A 21489-nucleotide genomic window follows, 5' to 3' on the forward strand; every position below is an offset into this window, starting at 1 on the left:
AGAAATAGAGTGGAGAGAAACAATTTATTCGAAAATCGACGATGCCGTGGTGAAGAAACCGCTCCGGAACGCCCTAGTGACCAGCGCCCGCCGGTAGTTGCAGAGATCGACGACAGGTGGCCATCTAGTTGCAAAGCATCACACTAGATGGCGCCACCATCATAGCCCTATGCGAGAAAGACAGAACAACAAGATACTAGCAGCAGGTCAAATTGCAACACAGCTCAACAAGTCTAGGCATGCGAGAGCGCGGGGAAAAGGTCAACCGCTACTGCTAAACAGCATGGAGAAAAGAGTACACATCGGGGAAAAGGATTACGGAGACCGGTTACGCCTAACCACAGCGTCACCGCACAACGCTACGCGGCGAACACAAGGCGACTACCACAGAACGCTAAACGTGCGTCACACGAACAAAAGGCCGCTACGGGTCACTGCTAAACAAGTCTAAACATGCGAGTACAGGGAATATCCGTTACGACAAACATGCGACAAAACGTTGCACAAGCGCGGTGAAACAACGCGCAAACATCGGGCACAGCAAATCACTCAGCTTTTTCCACGCGGCGACGGTACGTCCGATCCCGCCGACAGCCAGGTCCCAACTGCCCTGGCGCGGGGACGGCGGAGCCAAGGGGATGAAACTCGCGAGTTCCTTTGCGGACTAAAGTGAGGCGCTGCGAGCCTTTCGCGTCATCAAACGTCATGAAACGTCAAAATTTTTACGTCGAAGCGCGAGGCGCGAGTTCTCTACCGAGAGCATCCCATTGGCTCCTGCGGCCGCTCCCCTGTTATGCGAGCGCTCATTGGTCGGTTTGAAATTATAACCTTTTCGTGGCGCGGGAAAGCCGGCACCGCCATGTCTGGGGTGCCGGAGGAGCTCGCCGTAAAGTTTCGAAATGTGGTGCAGTAGGGAGCAGGGACGCACGCAAAGCATCTTTGCCGGTACCGCTTTGGATGGTTTATAGTGCCCGTCGATACCGACTCTGCAAAACTTGAATCCTCTTGGATACTTCTGCAAGTGAATTCAGTGATAGATAAGTGGAAGGCAGGTCTGCTTCGCTTGCTTGGCGCGACAACGATTCAAGAAGGATCAATACTGTCTTTTTCCACTCGATGGCAGGTAAGTCAGTTCCTATTTCATTCTGCCACTTAGCGTAGCATAGCATAGCACCGCACCTGTGGCATATACGCAACATTTCGGCCGGTAGAATTTTTAGTTTTCACGTTTTCTGATCCCTGTTCTGGTCTTTCTTGCTCAGGTATCAACTAGGTACTGCTCAACTCATATCTGCTTCAAAAAAGCATCTGCATGGACGCAATAGAATGGATATGCCACTCCGAGTGGTTGGAACATCATCTTTTCGCTTAGCAGCTGCACAGGTTCCTTTGTGACGGGTCAGCCTTGACATGTGACACTACACAAGCAGCAAAGGGATATGGACATGTTTTCTGTCATGCTGGATTTGTGAATGTGTGTGCCTGTGCAGTGAATTTACTGATCTACTGTGAAATCTTCTACGTGAGATATATCAGCTAACAGTGAATGCGAAGTTGCTTCGGCATATTACTCGAACTTCAGAAACAATGTTCATGTGAAGTTTGTGTCTGGCGCAGATACAGAAGACTGCATATGTGTGATTTGGAAATACCAATCCCGAAAAATAAATCACCTTGCTCAACAGAAAGAGCCAACGCTTCCGCGTTTTATTTATTTCACTGGATGCGAACGAAAATCCAGAACCGCCAAAGCGGGGGAAGAACTGAGGGGAAAGGGAAAAAGAACGCTCGGCAGCGTCGCTTTACGTCACCCGTCACCCAGGGAGACAAAATAAAACAAAGCAAAAATCTACTCTACCGAGGCCCAACGATTGGCCCGTCGTCAGAGGTCACGTGAGTTTTTCCCAACAATAGAAATATACTACACGTTCATTCCCCTGGCGGAGCGACCGACCGCACGTCCTCATTCCACAACACAGGGGTGCCAGAAGTCCCAGACCTTGTAACCACCCCCAAGCGGTCGCTCCTTGCAAAACCGCCATCTTGTCCAGGCCTGACGTCACTAGCAGACGATACGGCGCGCACGGAAGGCGACGAAAACAAATTGGCGTGGTTTCTATGCTGTGTGGCAATCGGTGGCAACTTGCCAAACGCAACTATGTGGTGTTAGTCTGGTGTCGTTGTGCGGCTTTTAGGTATTTAAAGTTGTGAATAACACTTTACAATAATAAATATGGGACGTTGTTGCTACATGGGCTGTCAGCACCGGTCCGGCGAGGCAACAAAAGCCTCGGGCGTAACATTTCACTGGTAAGTATATGCGTTTGTCGCACATCGTACGACAGTTGACTTTACTTTTATTTATTGATTACAGTTTCCCACGAGATCCTACGCTTCGAGAAGCTTGGGTTGAGGCCATTGGGAGAACTGGATGGACACCCAGCAAACACAGTGTAGTGTGCTCCAAGCACTTTCAGAACCGTGACATGGACAGGACATCGTTAGCACGGATTCGATTAAGACCTGGTGCGGTGCCCATCGCTCATCCTTCTGTGTCTGCTCCTGAGCTGCAGGTGCGTTTGAGTGCTCTCGTTCCCGTACTCCGAAGTGCGTATAATATTGTTTGAACGCTACAAGAAATTGTGACAACCTGTTATGAATCAGTGAGCGTTAATGTCGACAAAATAAAAGAAAAGAAAGAAAAAACTTGAATAGCAAATTCTGTAAGTAATGCTGTGAGAGAACATACTTTTTGTTTTGGTCATGCGCAGTAACCTTATTGAAATTTTCAATTAAGTAACATTACGAGAAAGTGCAGCACATGAGATATGGACTTGTGATCTACATTTTTCTGCCAATCCCTAGCAATATTTCATTACCTATGGCACACATATAATGTCGGTTATGTTCCAGGTAGCACAGCTTTCAACAGCACCTGAGGCAGCACGTGAAGCAGAGCATGAAGTGAGGGTCACTTTCGTGTTCACACTCTCAGGGCATGATACGCAGTGTTCACAGCATTTCCTTGCACAGTGTTTGTGCTTCATACGTTTAGGTTTATATTCTGTATTTTTCTGCTATGTCGTGGCAATTGCTGTATGGCATACTGGTTGTTTCCTAGATGGAACTAGTCAGAGCTCCTGGTGGAGCAGAGGAGCAACTCCCAGCTCCAGCCATAATACAGGAGGAACTCGCTCTAGAGGAAACCTGTGAGGGAGAACATGGAGTGAGTGGCCATTTCGTGTACACACTCAGGGTGCTGTGAGCTACAGGACTTGAAGTCCTCAAACATGTATATGATTTTTTATTTGGACAGTTATTGCTACATCATGGCACATTTCCCCTGTGAATTCGACACAGGATACACAACCTTTCTACCACTCCCTCGTGCTGTTCTCTCTCGCTCCATCTATCCATCTCAGTACACCACACATAGCCACAGTTGCTTTGCAGTACTAACACAGAGTCGAAAAAACTTATCCACCATTGCTATCCATTGTCTACTATTGCTACAACCAGTATGCATAATGTATCTTACTGTGTGAAGGAGTGTAGTCTCTACACATCAACTTGTATGCCATTGTATGCTATGCAAGCGTGTGAGCTATCTGCGCAGCCCCTTAGGTTGCCCCTTTCTCCTCGTGCCGGTGGAGCCATCCTAATTTCCCCACCCTTTTCGAAAATACGAGGGCCATCAATTACACTGTGTACCAGGTGGCTTCGTCTTTCACCATATAGTGTCATAATTTTACTACATGTCCACATGTGGTCCTCTATTGTTGCCTTCGGAGAGGATACTCACTTTGTCATGTCGTCTTCCAAACATTTCCCCTCTCGTGCGCAGAGACCTACTTGCATAGCGTATTGCTAATTTATTTGTGCATCTTTATTACCTCAGAGTTTAGACAGTTTAGTTTACTCTGCTGTGAGTCCCACTAGTCAGCTCACATTGAAATTTCTATCCTGACAGCAAGACTTATTGTCCAGCTCCTGTGCAGAGATGAGTGATGTAAGTATAGTACATTTTGCTTTATGATGCTAAATCATGCTGCACTAAAATGTGTGGTTCCTGTTAAACAACTGATATCGAGATAACTGAGTGACTCAACATGTCAACCAGCAAACACAAAGTGAGACGACTCGATGTTGTTTCTTATATTGTGCTGAAACAAAGCACGTCACTGTGCACGTTCTGCTTGGTTATCAGTGCTTTTCATCTGACGGGGTCACAACAGGGCACAGATAAATTATGAAAAAATAGCTAGGAAGCACGCGAGCTGGTGAAGATGATGCATAATGTAAAAAAACCCGAGACTAGGGAACACGAAGGGTGTTGTGTCTGTCCCTTCGTGTTCCTTAGTCTCGGGGTTTTTACATTATACAGATAAATTGCTGCCTTTTCAGCTATGCAAAATATTAGTCATATGCACAGAGCACCATAATTTCTAACACCGGCATCTAACGGCATCTAATTGGTCTGAACAATCGTTTTTTTTTATGCTTTCTTAAAACCATCAAACCTGTATTATATGTGATTTACTTTGGCTGCAGGACAGCATGGGCTTTGACTGTAACCCGTTGCACAACCCATTTACAGAGCTCGAAGATGAGGACGTATTAGTAAGTACATGCTTTCTCTGGTTCTCCATATGCTTGCACAGAGTTAACTGTGCTACAGTACTGCATTCATCAAATTTTGCAGGGATATGTCTGAGCTGGACATGCATCACCTCAAGCTTCTTGTTCAAGCTTAAATACCTCACTGGTGAGAATGTCAACTGTCAGAATTCCTGCTCAATGCAATCCTGTTTTGAATGTTTTGGACCGGCCTATTGATTTGTGCTTGGAGATTTACATATTGGCATAGGTGGGGAAGTTACTTTTATTTTGTAGTGCACTACCGTTACTCACTACTTTTTTCAAAAAGTAACGCGTTACGTTATTCGTTACTGTTGCGGTAGTAGGTAACGCGTTACTAACGCCGTTACTTCTGGTAAGTAATGCCGTTACTTTTGCATTACTTCACAAGTTGTCCTTCTAATACGTACCATTTTTGGTTGAGTCACATAAGTGCATTCCGCAAATCAACACAAGCAATGTTGGGCACAAACAAAGGTCACGCATGAACACAACTTACATGTACGATTTATTGCAACGCAGAAGTAGATGATGTTTAAAATTTTCATCTGTGAGCTTCGCCCGTTTGACTGAGAGGACGCCTAATGACCAGTGAGTGCTCCTTGTCAAGGTTGATAGAGACGGTGACCTTTTATCTCATATAGTATAAATCCAAACAGCCAATCCCTTGGTACTTTGTTACTTGATCAGACGGTAGAGGCTATTTTTCTGTCACTTTCGCCCCATTCGTCGAAAAATACCAGAGGGAGTGAAAAATAGAGGTGGTAAACAAAGGTGACAGACCTCAACCAGGGTAGGTCAATAATCCTTCTTTTGCGTTCTTCGTGGGTGCAAATGTGACCTTCTTGTCATTGTTGAAGATGAATAAAAAAAATCGGGGATTTTCCCGGATTCTGCAGGCTCGGTCCTCGATCAAGCTTTCAAGTTTAGACGATGAAGCAATGTTCCCGAACACGCAGTAACGCATAACGCCGTTACGCGTTAGTTAGTAAAAATGTAATGACGTTACGTTACTCATTACTTTTCTTCCAAATGTAATGCGTTACCATATTTCACTACTCGAATGTAACGCGTTACCGGTAACGCACTACTTTGTAACGCGTTACTCCCCACCTATGCATATTGGTACACATGACCCAAGGTTATTTTTATACCTGGGTCAAATCAGTAAGCTGGGCCGAAACATAATTATGTCCATAAGGCTATCAAGTGTCCGAGACATGTTAATGTGAAAGAGAAATGCAGAAGGGGTATAAATAGGGAGTGACTTTTTCAGGTTAAAACCGATTCTGCCGGGTTATTCCCCCCGAACTGATTCACGACCAATTCGGGTTAAACCCGATTTCTTTCTGATCTCCAGTCACTATGGAATCCCCAAGTGACGTTTCCACTGAAGACAAACAAAGGTCGCCACGTGTAACACATTTAAGAATGGGTCACTTACGCTCCCAGCAATACACCCATGTGTGTCAACACTGTCTATGCCTTCGAGGATTACCACTGGAAGGTCACGATCCCGCAAAAAACACAAAAAGAGAGATTAGGAAAGGACTCAATAGACAAGAGGAGTAACAAAAACACCCGATAACACCCGGCACAATTATATATATTTATACATATAATTATGTATATGTATAACAAAGGCACAATTATCGCCTGATTTTTACCCCCGAATCTGAGAAAGGCATTGAACCCGAAAAAGTCACTCCCTAGTTATAAACTGGCACAAAAAACAGCGCAGAGACAGGACGTGAGTAGACACATGAAGCTCTGACTAACAACTGTGGTTTATTGGGAAGGAATGAAAACAATTTTGTGGTTGACATACTGGGTCTCGTGGGAAAGGAGGGTAATGGAAGGCACACTGTTACCACCTCTATTATGAATTTGAATCATCCGTCTCATTTGACTAGTCATGTCCGGTCTCTGCAGTGTATTTTGTGTCCAGTATGTACCAACTCGCCCACACTGTTGCTATGAAGGGGTTATAAGTATGGAAACACAGTAGTGATGCTTTGTGAATGCTAACGTTTTTATGCTTTGCCTTCTTTATTGGTGTACACCTGCTTTTACAATTCTACAGTACATTTAGCTATAGCTGAGGGTGATCTCCATTTTTTCCTTTGTGTATACAGGAAACCAGTGCCATCACCTATGCTCCCTATGCTGCTGACACATCTAGCAGAAGGATTTCACTGGTGAGGACTACCAAAAGCAAAACAGTTGAAAGGATGCTATACATTTAAGTGCAGTCAAGGTATATACATGCATTTTATTTTTCTATCGGACACATAGGATACTGCGAGCACCTCCACTCCTGTGACCCCTACCAGAGGGATTATATTGGTAAGAACTATCAGGAGGGCTACTGTTTCATCTCAGACCACAGAGGGAATGTGCGGCATGCCTACATCAACAGTAACATAGAATCTCTCTGTGCCACTACAGTTGGGGATACATTCAAACCATATAGTTCTTCTTGTCATTGGAGGATATACCAATCTGTCTTGAGACATGGCCACTACCTCGAAATTAATAACTAAGTGCAGTTAAATACAGCATATTGCACACAATAAAAGAGAAAGGGAGAGCAAGATGTACCCTGAACACTAAAGGGTTTATTGTGCCCTTTACGTTTTAGAAGAAAAATCTTTCATCACGAGGGTATGATGGCGGCTGACATTTTGTACAGGCTGCATCTACGTAGCCTACTTGGAGCGTACCACGCGCTATAAACCAGCCTCTTTCTATTCCATCAAATGTGTTTGCATGTATTTTCTAATTCCTAACATGACATCTTGATGGCATGTATTGATTTAGACCTGTGATTTGACTGATTTTTACTAACAGCATGAGAAAAATGAATTGCATTTATGATGTACACTCAATGATGAAATAAAATACTTACATTAATTTATTCTTTGTTGATTTGCATGTCTGTGTCATTTATTCTAGGAAGTAGGATTGGGAGGCATAGAGGAAGAGCACTCCAGCTTGTCCATCTACGTAGCCCTCGCAAGCTGTTAGTGCATCTCGTTTGCTTCTAATCATGTGCATGGTACAAATCAATCATGAATCATGCCTGTTCCTATAAACTGAAAGTCAGATGGAAACACTCGCAGCTGACCCTTCACACAAAGGCAGGGGGGATGTGAACTGCAACAACGTAGCGGTAAAGAAAGCAGAGACATTTCTCTGAAGGTCCTTTGATTAAACTTACAATGAGGTACCTAATATTGATTGGCATAATTATGTACCGTGCAACCTGCATTTTTGCACGATAATTTCACTGTAGAATATATAAAATCATAAGTTAAATGATGCATACTTATTTTTTATTGCGAGAAGCTGGTAAATTTCAATGTGTGTGTTATGAATTTACGTCTAACAAGACGACTGCATGCTCACTGTCCAGGACAGCCATGCCACTGAGGACGCACCTGTTAAGGCGTTTTTGAAAAAGGAGGTGAAACGAGTGGCATCGCTGCACACTGCCAGCAAAAAGAGGATAAAGGCTCTCCAGCAGGCACAGCGATGCATAAAGCAAAAAGTGGCACACCTCGAAGATGTAATAAAAGACTTGAGGTCCAAGAACATACTACTGCAAGAAAATGCAGACTGCTTAGAAAACATAGCAGGAGCCCACAAAGACATCCTCAAACGACAAACGGCAAAACAGAAGGGAAAACCCGTGCCACGTCAGTACAGCCCAGAGTTACGTGCCTTTGCCTTGACACTCCACTTTTATTCCCCTCGTGCTTATAAATATGTGCGTAGCACTTTCGACACCTGCCTGCCACATCCACGGACAATAAAGAAGTGGTATCAATCAATCGACGGCGAACCAGGATTCTCAAAAGAAGCCCTCACAGCACTCCGAATGAAGACAGCTTATGAAAACAGCAAAGGCAGAGTTACAGTGTGCAGCCTCATGGTTGATGAAATGGCAATAAGGAAACATGTCGAGTGGGATGGAAGAAGGACATACAGCTATGTCAGCCTCGGGCCTGACTCCACCGATGATACAGCAATAGCCAAAGAAACATTTGTTGTGATGATTGTTTCCATCACGGAAAAGTGGAAGCTGCCAATCGGCTATTTCTTAGTTGATGGCATATCTGGTGAGCAGAAGACACACCTTGTGCGCGAGGCATTATCACTTTTACATGAAGCAGGTGCAACCATCGTGTCAATCACTTGTGATGGGGTATCGTCAAACGTTGCCATGCTTCGCAACTTAGGTTGCTCCTTTGACTACGAAAAGGGCCTCAAGACAAGCTTTCCCCACCCTGAGACTGGTGAGCCAATAAGTGCATTTTTGGACGCGTGTCATATGCTAAAACTAATCCGCAATGCCCTGTCCCACAAGGAAACCTTTGTAGATAATGAAGGAGACACTATCTCATGGGCATATATAGAGAAGCTGCATTTGCTGCAAGCGAGGGAAGGCCTGCATGCAGGAAATAGGCTGCGGGTGGCACACATCAACTGGCAGCGGCAGCCTATGAAGGTTAACCTGGCCGCCCAAGTAATGCGCACATCTGTAGCTGATGCACTAGCTGAATGCCGCAGTCTCCTCCTTCCAGAGTTCAGTGACTCGGAAGCCACTGAGAAGTTCCTTAGGATGGTAAATGACATTTTTGATGTGCTAAACTCCCGCAGCATGATACAGAAGAATTGGAAGAAGCCCCTATGTCCAGAAAACATAGAAAATGTTCGTGACCTCTTCAACTGCGCGGCAGCGTACATCACTTCACTTAGAACAAGCATATCCGGCCCTGCTCTCCTAAAATGCAACAGGAAAACTGGATTCTTGGGATTCCTTGTTTGTTGCCAGAGCTCCTTGGAAGTTTATGAGCACCTGATTTCCAAGGGTGCCATAACGTACCTACCCACACATAGGATCAGCCAAGGTCACTTGGAACTCTTCTTTGGCACACTTCGAGCTCAGGGGGGATGGAATAACAACCCAACAGCACGACAATTGGCAGCTGGATTCAAGAAACTGCTCATCCAAAATGAAGTACAAGAAACAGGAATGGGAAATTGCCTTCCACTAGAAAACATTGCAATTCTTCATGCCAGCAGCTATACATCTCGATCAGAAGACATCATTAATGTAACATCGATTAGAAGAAACATGACAACAGAGGACCACGTCGTGCCGGCTGACCTGCGGGACCATGACTACTTCCCAGATTCACGTGAACCCTCAGTTTTTGGAGAGAGGGTGGTAGTGTACATCGCAGGGTATATTGCACGTTACCTACAAGGGTACCTGAAATGTGAGACATGTGTCCCAACGCTTACCATGTCAGATCCAAGGCCATATCACTCTTTGATACTACGAAGACTGCAAGGTGAAGCTGTCTTTCCGTCACAAGACGTTATTGCCGTTTGTCGAAAATCAGAAAGAGTTCTCCGTGGGGCGCTAAATGAGAAGGGACAGCCGTCGAGCATAGTGTTGCGTGAACTGCTTCCTCGTGTGCTTGAACCCCTTTTTGAAAGTCAAGTGTTTCAATCACTCCGGCAACAACATATGCTTGATCAGGGTCCACTGGAAAATCATTACTATCACATCGTGAAGAGTATAGCACAAAAATACCTCGAGGTACGATTACATCATGCAAGCAGGCAAGCCACTGCTGACTTGCATAGACAGCGCTGCAGGCAGCTTTTCACAAAGTTAACACAGTTTAAGGGGGGGTAATTGAAGTGTTTTGTTTGTTGCAAGAAGCATTGCATTGAGCAGGTACTCAGTATCACGGTTAAGACCAGAGTTCGAGGTAACTCGTTACAAGTAACCCGTTACCGTAACAAAGTTCCTTTTTTTTTTGGCAACTTGTAACTTAAATCGGTACTTTTGTGCCGTGGTAACTTTCAGAGGAACTCGTTTCTTTTTTAGGTAACTTTGCCAGAGTAACTTAAGTTAAGTACCAAGTTACTTTTAATTCACTTTTCACTCACGTCCACATATTTTCTTGCTTTCCCTCCGGTTCATTTATGCCATTTTTTACCATTTCGTGATGCTGAATCAATGACAGTATTCTATTCAGGGAGTAAGAACTGCTGCCATTGAAATGAAGCTGGCCCGTTGTGTGCCCACAGGGAGCAAGATGCAAAGCGTTCAAATGGACCCCTACCAGAGAAACGTCATCATAATGTTGGTAGACAGAGACAAATCGGAAGGGGAGGGCTGGGTTCCACGAATGGGAACTTGTTTGCTGCCTCCTACTGGAAGAAAAATAGGACAGAAGGTCGCATCCCTTTCTGGGACCATCATAATATCATCAAGACGGAGGCTTTCGGGGTTGACCTTGTTCACCTCTAGCTTCGAGTGTAGTTCAACTTTACCAAATTTGTAGCGGTGTCGAACACTATGACGTCATTTGTTTACAAAAAGGGAGAGGTCTATTGTTGGACATAAATGAAAACGACCTAGTCGTATTGTACTTCTCCGCAGGTAACTCAAGGTCTAGCTCAACTGCTCACACGCGCTGCTAATTACCTAACACTATTACCAAATACTATTTACCTATTTTTTGTTCGAAGTAAGGTAAGTGTAAGTAACTCAGTAACTGCAAGTTACATTTCAGGCTGAAGAACATAATTATTAACTGTTATATTTTTCACAGGGTAACTGAATTTATAACGAATTATTTATGACGGGCACTTTCTCGATCTATTGTTAAGACCACTTCACAGGTTACTACTGTAACACACTCTGTTCTACTACAGTAATGTATATATTATATAGAGCTTTCGTAGCTGACCTTTTTCTTTCTTTTTGTTTACCAACAAACGCGTTTTGGAGTAGCCAGTTCTGACTGGGTCGGGACTAACCTCTCCATATTTTTCTTTCTTTTCCAATCCAATCCAATATTATATAGAGCATCCTTTCATTGTTTTATAGTTTGTAAATATTTCACCCACTTGCCCTTGGGTCATGTTGCCCTGTATATAGTGATACAATACAAACTTCACATAGTGTATGTCAAGAGCAAACGTTGGCTCATGTAAATAGTTTGTTGCTGCTTTTTGTTCTGGGTCTCCCCGGCACTGTTCCTTTAACCTGCGTCAGTAAACACTTCATTTAGTAACTACTGGACTACCAACTTGTCTCTCAAACTTCCTAACCAAGGTTTCAGGAACACCATGTCATGGTAAAACCCGGTAAAGCGATAAACTACTGCGGCTGCCCAACTGACTGAGGTAGGGGACGTTTTTTTTTCTTTTTGTGGACACTTAACATTCAGTTTAGGTAAAACACAAAGATGACATACATTCACAACAAGGTTTATTTATCAACGGGCAGCCGGTACCGCGGAAATATTGCGAAGGAATTAGCCGCTGTACGCAACACTTCACCGTGAACTATGAGGTCACATCCATGAGGATAATGTTTAACTGTTGCTGCATTCGATCAAACTTGTCAGTACGATCAAAACATGCTTTTGAATCCAATCACAGAAGCAAAAGTGACATTGTTTACAAACGTGTTCACCGGCGATCATGTGCGCCGCCATTTTACTGATCATGTGAGTGATGACGTTTGCGTAAACGTCAGGCCTGAACCGTCCCACAGTTCTTTGCGCAGGGTTGCACGCTCTTTTCAATGGGAAGGGATACGACAGGGCACCCCTGTGTTCCACAAGATCCAGCGTGCAAGTGACTGGAGCGCCTCGCCGCAGCCACTACGCATGCGCGCGCACTCCTACCGTCCTCTGCGGCCAGTATCCAGCAGTCACCCCCCTGCAGCCACTTCCTGTTTAGATTCGCTCCCTCTCCTTCCACATCGCGCAAGCTTCTAGCGGCAACGGGTTGCTTCTCTGTTTCGGTTTTGCTCTCGATCCTTTGCGAGTGTTTATTTGAAAACCCAGTATAAAGGCAGCGCGCACTGCGCTCGCCTCATCATTCTGACCGATGTGTGGAAAACGCCATGTGTGGTTTATTCTCCTGCGTTTCTCGTCAACGAGGAAAGAGAAAAAAAACGAAGAACTTCGTTCGCATAGTTATTTACGGCATCGTGAAGGAAGCCTTTCAGGTCCGCCGCCTGGAATTGTTGCAAGCTCGTCAAATGTGTCAGGACAAGATGAAGGACTGGGAGAAGGAAGACTGGGAGATACCCGGGTTCGAATCCCGGTGCCGGCTATGCTGTCAAGGGTTTTTCCTGGGTTTTCCTCAGACGCTTTCAGACATATGTCGGTACAGTTCCCTTAGAAGTCGGCCCAGGACGCACATTCCCCCAGGGCGTCAGTCGTGACGTTGCCCACGTACGTGAGGCCGACAACGGCAAGCCCTTTCACCATCACCACCACCAGCACAAGATGGAGACGCTTGACCGCATCTTAGCGGCAGACAGACTGACGAAAAAGAAGTCCAACTTTAGCCTGGATAATCTGTATCGAGAACGCAGTTCCGATCTAGAGGACGACGACGTGTAAATAAAAGAGATGCATTTCGCTAGGAGTCTCAGTCTCTTCCTTTTCTTCGCGCATCGTGTACACGGACGACGGAAGACGGAAGAAGACGGAGACTGAAGACGACGTCTTCTGTGCTCGCTCCTGCCTTGTGTTCTTTTTGCCTTGATTGGGTAAGTATTCATTTGTTCGTGTTCATTTCTTGTGTGTTTTCTTACTGCAGCCTCACAATGTGAGGCATGTAAAGTGTATACCGTCGGCGGTTGAGCCGTCGCTGACTTATGGCTAGCCGGCCGTTAGCGTTCTCTGTGACACTGCCTCCAAGCGTGTCACGGGTAGATTTCCTTCTTCCACTAGGAAGTGAAGACTGTAGGAAAAGTTGTGAAGAGCATGCGTCACATTGGAGGTGGGGCATGCGACTTGATAGCGAAGTCAAGGGCTGCTGCTGAAAAGCTGAAAGCCCTTGGTTCACTTACAGTGAAGGGCAGCGTTATTGAGTTGGTCTCGCTCGATTCCAACTTGGTCACGGTGACGGTTATTTCGGTACCGGACCCCATTCCCGATACCGCGGTAGAGACTGCACTCACGGGATATGGGTCAGTCACCAAGGTGAGCCGTGAGACATTCCCTCAGAAGGAATTGGAGGGAATCGAAACAGGGAATCGTCGTGTTCTTAGGAAATGCGATCCCCTGTTCCGAATTTCATCAGCGTACGCGATAACCGCTTCACCATCAATTACGATAGCCTAAAGCGCGTGTGCATGCGTTGCAACGCGGAAGGTCACTTTAAGAAAGACTGTGTGGCCCCGCTTTGTACCCGCTGTGGTGAGGTTGGGCATGAGTGTTGCCATGCCTTGTGTAGGCGTTGTGGTGGAGACCACGCCGTGTCCGAGTGTTCGGCCGCGACGTGGGCTTCCAGTGTTAGGACTGGTCGCGTGCCACCGAAACCACCCGTTGTGCCGGCTGTGCAAGCTGCGCAGGCTGCCAGTGCGGACACCCCAACCGTAGTTGTGTCTCGTGAAGATGAACATCCCTTTCTAGAAGCTGTTAATGTGGTGGCTGCGAATGAACGTGGTGTTGGTGACCCTACACCTGACACAGTCGTAGCGTCTCCCGACAATGCTTCTCCCAGTGGTGAGGTCATTGTCAAGGGAGCTGCCGTAGCTCATACTGAGGCAGTGGTCGCAGTTAGTGACGGGGATGCTGGTGATGATACTGGAGTTGGGGGTGATGGGAACAGTGTAGCGTCTTCTAGCTCCGACAGGTTAGTTATTGACCTAGAGTTATATGAGGAAGGTGCAGTTGCTGACGCGATAGACTTCATCGAATCTGCTGCGAAACAGAAGCGCCAAGCATCCGAGGGGTCTGCAGTGCGAGATTCCTAACTAGCGTTTTCGCGTCCTCAATTTTTCTCTTAATGTCCCTGTTCAGTCTTGCCACACTAAATGTACGTGGGTTCAGCAGGGAGGTGAGGCAGTTAGAAGTTATCGATTGGGCAAGGTCTGCTCGCGTAGACATCCTTCTCCTGCAAGAAACCGGGTCCCTATTCGGTCGGGCTATAAAGTCTTTAGAGGTTTCGCATGGGCTCAAGGCGTTCTTTACCTGTGGTTCGCCCCACAGAGTTGGCGTGGGAATTTTAGTTTTTCAGTCGTTTCGGGGATCTATCAGGTGGTTTGACACGGACACCGAGGGAAGGGTGGTGGCTGTCGAGCTGGAACATGAGAGTAAAACACTGCGTGTTGTCAATGTTTACGCCCCCGTGCGCCGCGGTGAGCGCTCGGATTTTTTTCGCAGAATTGCCACTTTTTTTATGGAAATCAGAACTTAATTTTTGCACGTGATTTTAACTGTACGATAGACCGCCAGCACGGCCGACAGGCGAACAGAGACCTGGAGCGCCTTGTGAACTCGATTGGTTTAATTGATACTTGGTCCCACGTGCATGGTAATGCATATGAGTTCACCTGGGTTAACGCACGTGGCCATCACAGCCGACTAGACAGATTTTATTTCTCGCCAGGCTTGGCAGACTTCATCTCTAGTTGTGCGACCCGACCTGCTGGAGATCTTACAGATCACCACGGCGTTCCTTTGCCCCTATCTGGCCTGCTCAATTTTCGATCTGGTTGTTGTTTTTGGCGGCTGAACGTGTCTTTGCTCGAGGATCCCAAAATTAAAAGTGATATGCAAGATTGGCTATCGGAACAGTGTTCCGCACCCGATTTTGGGCCACATCATTGGGAGGCTTTGAAGCAGGGAGCAGCACACCGTCTTCGGTCTTGGGGGGAGACAGCGTGCGCGTGAACATCGGCAGTATAGAGATGCACTCAGGCAGGTATTAGCCATTCTTCGCCACCCTGGCTCTCGCAGCCATGATACTCCCTCTGAGATAGAGGATGTGCAAAGGCGCCTTGCGTCTCTTCGTATGCACTCTTGGCGCAAGTTCGTAGCGCAAAGAAACGTCGAGCGCTGGTGTCGGGAAGCTTATACGCCGCATGCTATTGCGGCGCCATGTGGCAGGAAATCCGGGCTCGAGTATATCCGAGCTCCGGTCAGCTGACGGCTCACTTCTAACCGAACCTGATGACATTCAAGCAGCGATGCGTGAGCATTGCGCGGCCCTTTACGAGGAGTCATAACCCGACGAGCCCGTTATCAGGCCAGAGTGCCCACTGCCGGAGGAAAAGATAGAGCATGTAGGCTCAGGGCCGCTCACGCAACAAGAGATTCTAGCAGCTGTCAACTCAATGCCGAACGGAAAGTGTCCCGGCGTTGATGGCCTCCCAGTTGAGTTCTACAAACGTTTCTGGCGGGTAATTGGAAACTCCTTGACTCGGGTGTTTAATCTATGCTTGTCCCGAGGAATGCTATGTTCTAGCATGTAGAGTGGAGTTGTTGTCCTCTTGTTCAAGGACCCGTCCAGAAAACAAGATCCGGATGCATACCGGCCTATCACTCTATTGGCATGCGACTACAAAATCTTAGCCAAGGCGCTTCTTTTGAGTGTTTCGCTGCAGTTAGAAAAGGTGCTACACCCGTGCCAGGCGTGTTCGGTCCCTGGCAGGTCGTCAGACCTCCACAGGATTGCGCTACATGATACCATCCATTGGATAATGTGTTCACGCACAGCAGCAGTGGCGGCTTCCTTCAATCAGTCGAAGGCATTCGATCGTGTGCGCCACATGTACCTCTTTTCAAAACTGAGGGCATATGGTTTCGCCGATGGTTGGGTGCACTTCGTTGAGGTGCTATAAAAAGGCGCAAAAAGTGTCGTTTCCGTAGTTGGTGGTCTATCGTGTTCGTTTGACGTTATGTGTGGTGTCCGACAAGGATGCCCTCTTTCCCCCGCCTTGTATGCCCTTGCCATCAACCCTCTCCTCGGGAGGCTGTGTTCTCTCTCAGTTATCCTAAGGCTACCTAATAGATGCCCACCGCCTGTGTTTGCGTACGCTGATGATGTCTCTGTCATACTACCGCGCGAGAGTTCCCTAGAGCCAGTGTTGAAAGCGTTCGAAGACTACGGTACAGTTTCTGGGGCAAGATTGAATAGGTCCAAAAATGCCGCTCTTTTTTTAAATGTTCAGCCAACCTGTGCTGCACCGTTTCAAGTTCCTGTAAGACCTCAGGTTAAAATCCTAGGAGTTGTTTTTGACAGTGCAGGGGTCTCAGCTGTCAACTGGCCTCGAGTATTCAGCCGCTGTTGTGCTGTGCTGCGAGAACTTAAGTTTGTTGAACTGCCGATCACTTTCTGGGCACGGCTGTTAGCAGCATGGTATTACAATCGCTTGTGGTTTTTAGCGGCTGTTTCATCCCCACCAGCGGTAATACAAGCAGCTATCACACAACGCGCGTTCCTCTTTCTGTGGGGCGGATCCGTTGAATGGGTCTGTAGGTCTCAACTCCACGGAAGCCGTGATCTGTGTGGCTTGGGAGTACCGTCTGTGCCAGAAAAGTGCGCTTCAATCGCGTGTTCTCTTTGAGGCGCTCCGTGCATCAGAGCACCCGGCCTACGCATTAGTGCAGTATTTCCTAGGATACGCCACCAGGCCTGATTTCTCTACCCAGATCTTGCGAGCCTCAGCAGCAGTAGCAGCAAGCCTCAATTGCGTGGATAACATACGGAGGGACATGAGAAACCAGAAGGTGGTTTGGGGGGAATGGACCGCTATAGAAAAGCCCGTCACTTGAGCAAAAAGAAGGCTCTCGCAATTCTCAGAAAGCTGGATGCCTACACGCTACACCATCCGGTGAGAAGAAAGTTTAATAGGAGACGCATCATCACGCTCAAGATCAACGACGTTTGGCAAATGGATCTCGCCGTCTTTTCAAAATACAGGAGGTTCAACGGTGGCTACCGCTACATTCTCGTGGCGATCCATCCCCTCTCCCGTTTTTTACGCACCCTCCCGCTAGAGACGAAACGCCCCGCCGTAATGAAAAGGGCCATGATAAGACATTTCCGGAGAGGTAAAGGACCTACACGCATCTTTTGCGACAGAGGAGGGGAATTCTACAACAAGACCGTGAAGGAATACCTATAGGTCGAAAGAAGGTACACATGTATTCCACCTTCTCTCCAGTAATCAAGGCATTGCAGGCGGAAGGGGTCATACGGACTTTACGCGACAGAATATTCCGTTATTTTAGAGTAACCGGAAAATACCACTTCGTTTCCGTGCTTCCCAAGATCGTGCGCGACTACATCACCACCAAACACGGGACGTTGGGCATCAGCCCATCCGAAGTCACACCCGAAAACGAATTAGAGCTGTTCAATAAGATAAATGGGAAGCCCGTCGTACCATCTGTGAAAAAGAAGCTCAAAGTGGGGGATAAAGTGAGGGTCCTACTACACAGAAAAGGTTTTCAAAAGAGCGCTGAAGGGAGTTGGTCGCCTCAGATTTTCACAGTCTCCCTCCTGAGAGACACCTCCCCTGCCGTCGTGCATCTGGAACACTACCGGGGTAACGAAGTCAACGGATCTTTCAACCCCGAGGAGGTACTCGTCGTAACCCGTGACGCCAATCAGCCTTGGCCAGTAATGAAAGTGTTGAGAAAGAAGAAAGTCAACGGTCAGAGCTTCTCCTTGGTTCGCTGGTTCGGTTACGACAAAGAACATGACAGTTGGGTTCCGAGCAGCAACGTGGTCAAGATTGGGAAATGACGTCCGACATGTACGTTCACCTCCTGCCGAACGCCAGCATCGACAAGTTTCCCTCGAATAAACTCAACGCCTTCACGGTAGCTTTCGATAGACCGCTAGTGCTCCTGAAACGCTATAAAGTCGGTCTGATGGATCTCAGCATAAGCAACGAGTTTTTAAATATTGGATGTGAAAGGCAAGATGCGAAAACCGAGGTTTCTTTCGAGGACACAATCGAACCCGGAGAATTTTTCGCGTCACCTCGGATCTCGAGAGGGATTTGGGAAAAGCCCTTCATGTCACCTTCGCATAAAATAAATCGCGATACGACTTCGTCTTACCCGTGGACGTGAAAGCCGTGGAATTGGACCCTCGGCTCGCACGGGCGTTCGACGCGTTGCTAGCATCCCGCGAGGCAGGTCGTGCAGTGAAGCCTCCCAAATTGAGTGAACACGAAGCCACCTCCATCTTATTGGAGCACGCCGCACCCGTCGCGTTCGGCGATGTCATTTTGAATTCGGAAACCATGTCCCTACGTAACACACTAAACAAGTATTTCCAGTCACTCAAGCTGGACGCCTCGCTAGAATTCGCGGATACGTCTACTCTCTGAAAACGCCGAAAGAATTGCACATACCAGAACCCTTTTTAAAGCTGCTGCAGTAGGAGATATGCGAAATGAAGCGCCATCTCGTGCCAACCAGACGAAACGCGCCCGCCATCTTTGCTTAGTCGAGAAACAGATGTCCGCATGCGGCCCGCTGCATAAATTGTTCATTTTTTGCTCCCTGTGGCACCCAGCAAGTCAACTCTCGGGCTGAAGGCACAGACTGTAAGTAGCTGCAAAAAGTCCTTCGTCTCCAGTGAGACTGAACTATAGCTTAAATAATTTAATGCCATCGTTTTCCTAAGGAAAGAGCGTTGTACGTTTCACAAGACTGAAGATGCCGACACACTGCTGTGTGCCGCTGTGCAAGCAGAGAGGGACAAAAGATGAAAACGGCAAAAAAGCGCGTATTAACCATCCCCAGTAAAAACTTGAAAGCAAGTTTATTCCGTGCTGCAGTCTTCGAAAAGCATGCTCAAGGAATAGGAGCGATGCAAAGGGCACGCACACAGATCTTTTGTCCCTACCAAAACAATGCCGCTTTGCCTACTCTGCTCGCGTCCAGTTTATTAACACAGGCAAGTGATAACATGTGTACAAAATTCACTTGTATTGCAGGTCTCCTTTCATCGTTTCCCGAGAGAGGAGGAACTATACAAGAAGTGGGTTATCGCCATAAAGCGGGATGAAGGAAGGTATTTTAAGATCACAAAATCAACAGTAGTGTGCTCGAGACACTTCAGAGAATGCGACTTCCTTCCCAGCATTGCTAGCGGGCTGCATCTTTTGCGGGACACCGCCGTGCAATCGTTGTTTGCATTCAGAAAGACTGTGCAAGCCAGGAAGCCACCAAAAGTTCGGACAAGTGCATCAGGAAAGGCAGTGCACTCCAAAATCGATGAAGGTTCACAGCAGCTCGAATCCAGCATCCCAGTGTCTGACAATGCTGTTGGTGCTACCAGAGTGATGGAGCCCATCAGTGAAGATTTGCCACTGAGTGAGTCAGCTGTGCCAACCAAGTGCACCCATGCACACTGCAATCTGCTATTTGAAGAACAAGAAAGTAAAATCAAGTGCATGAAGAACAAAATAGAAATGCTCAGGAGTGAACTTCATGAGGTCAAACAGAAAATGTACAAGGCTGAAGCCGAGAAAGAACTGATGATGAATGAGCTGAGAAAGGAGAAGGAAAAAAAAGACACCTTTCTGCATTGAACGCTTCAAGGACTCTGATGATGATTTCCACTCATACACAGGCATGGTTGATTAGGGCCAGTTCTCACTTGGCGACGCCCGGCGCAGCGTCGTGAGCGGGCGGCGGAAGTAGAGGCGCATATCCGCCGCCCCATCAGCGCGCACGATTTTCATGTTCCCACCACAGTGGCATTCCGTCGTCCAAAGCAGACTAAAAATCAGGAGGCGTGGCCGTTCTGTGTCACCTAATTGGTCGTCAGCTGTCGTTCTCGGCAGCTCTCGCCGACGTCGTGAAAGAAGTTCGACATGGCAGTTTTTTTGGCTCGACGTCTCTCCTCTCCCGACTCCGGAAATGCGCGTCTATTTCCGCCGCCCGCTCATGACGCCGCGTCGGGCGTCGCCAAGTGAGAACTGGCCCTTACAGTTACTTTTGCGCACTGTTTGACCGACTAGACCCAGGACCCGATGGGTGCAATGTACGGCGAGGCCAACCAGAAACTGAAGTGAGGTGCAACGGCGGTGGGCGTAAGAGGGCCCTAAGTGTTGAGAACGAACTGTTCCTAGTCTTGTGTAGGCTCCGTGTAGGCCTCCTGGAGTTCGACCTAGCCCGAAGTGCCCGGCAGATGGCGCCGTTTTGCATATCTCCTGTTGACACCCGTCGAGGGACACAGAGAAACGCTACGCGTCTCTCTCCCCGTAGCGCGCCAATTTTCTTTCATGATCAAGACAAAACTCCCTCGATCTTTGCAAGTGCACCTGCCTCCCGGCTATTATGCAACGTCCCAAGCACTACTGGATGCGATTAACCAGCGCATTGGCGAACGCGCGCGCTTCAACTTCGACGGAACCGAGCAGAAATGTAAAATTTGGCTTTCCGAGGGCCCTACGTACTTTTCGAAGACTTTCCGAGTACCTGGCCGTGCTTTTGGGCTTCGAATCGCCTACCCTGTTCACGGGGGAGGAGGATGCCACGAGCTCCGTCGAGGTACTCCTGGAACCCCCGTTTCACAACATAATCGTCGACACAGATATCGTGGAAGCCACGTATGTGGGAAGCGGGAAACAAACGATATTGAAGATACTGCCATTTTATTACAAGAAAGACAAGCACATCGTCACCTACACGTTAGATAACATCCAGTATTTTAACCTGTCTCGGGTAGACGTTTACCATTGCAGCCAAAGGAAGAACCAATTTAACGTTGCATTTCAAATATGTACCGTAATTCCCCCAAAATCATTCCCGTGTACACGGTACCCCCTTTTCCAACGAGGGGGGGGGGGGGTGTTGAGCAACATATCCAAGTTTATCGTTCCCATCTCGACACGAATAACACCGATCGCCAAGAAAACGTTGAAGCGCATGGCGCGGAATTTGTCCAACGGCGAAGGAATATCGCACGCAGTAAAAAAGACGGCCATAACAACGGGGAGAGACGTCCTGAGTTCCATGGAGGGCTCTGGAAACAACAATGGAAAGAAACATC

At 47.3% G+C, this 21489-nt stretch overlaps 1 protein-coding gene and 1 long non-coding RNA gene across 4 annotated transcripts in view; one reads left to right on the forward strand and one right to left on the reverse strand.

The window, feature by feature from the left end:
- LOC135391325 (uncharacterized) overlaps positions 1-21489 on the reverse strand; it is a 686593-nt gene that overhangs the window by 627568 nt on the left and 37536 nt on the right. The gene's annotated exons all lie outside the window — the stretch shown is intronic.
- LOC135392810 (uncharacterized) lies at positions 2044-2964 on the forward strand. Its single transcript, XR_010422235.1, has 3 exons — positions 2044-2310; positions 2375-2573; positions 2914-2964. It is a non-coding gene; the product is annotated as an uncharacterized LOC135392810 (long non-coding RNA).

Source organism: Ornithodoros turicata, chromosome 4 (assembly GCF_037126465.1).
Source record: "Ornithodoros turicata isolate Travis chromosome 4, ASM3712646v1, whole genome shotgun sequence".
NCBI classification, from domain to species: domain Eukaryota; kingdom Metazoa; phylum Arthropoda; class Arachnida; order Ixodida; family Argasidae; genus Ornithodoros; species Ornithodoros turicata.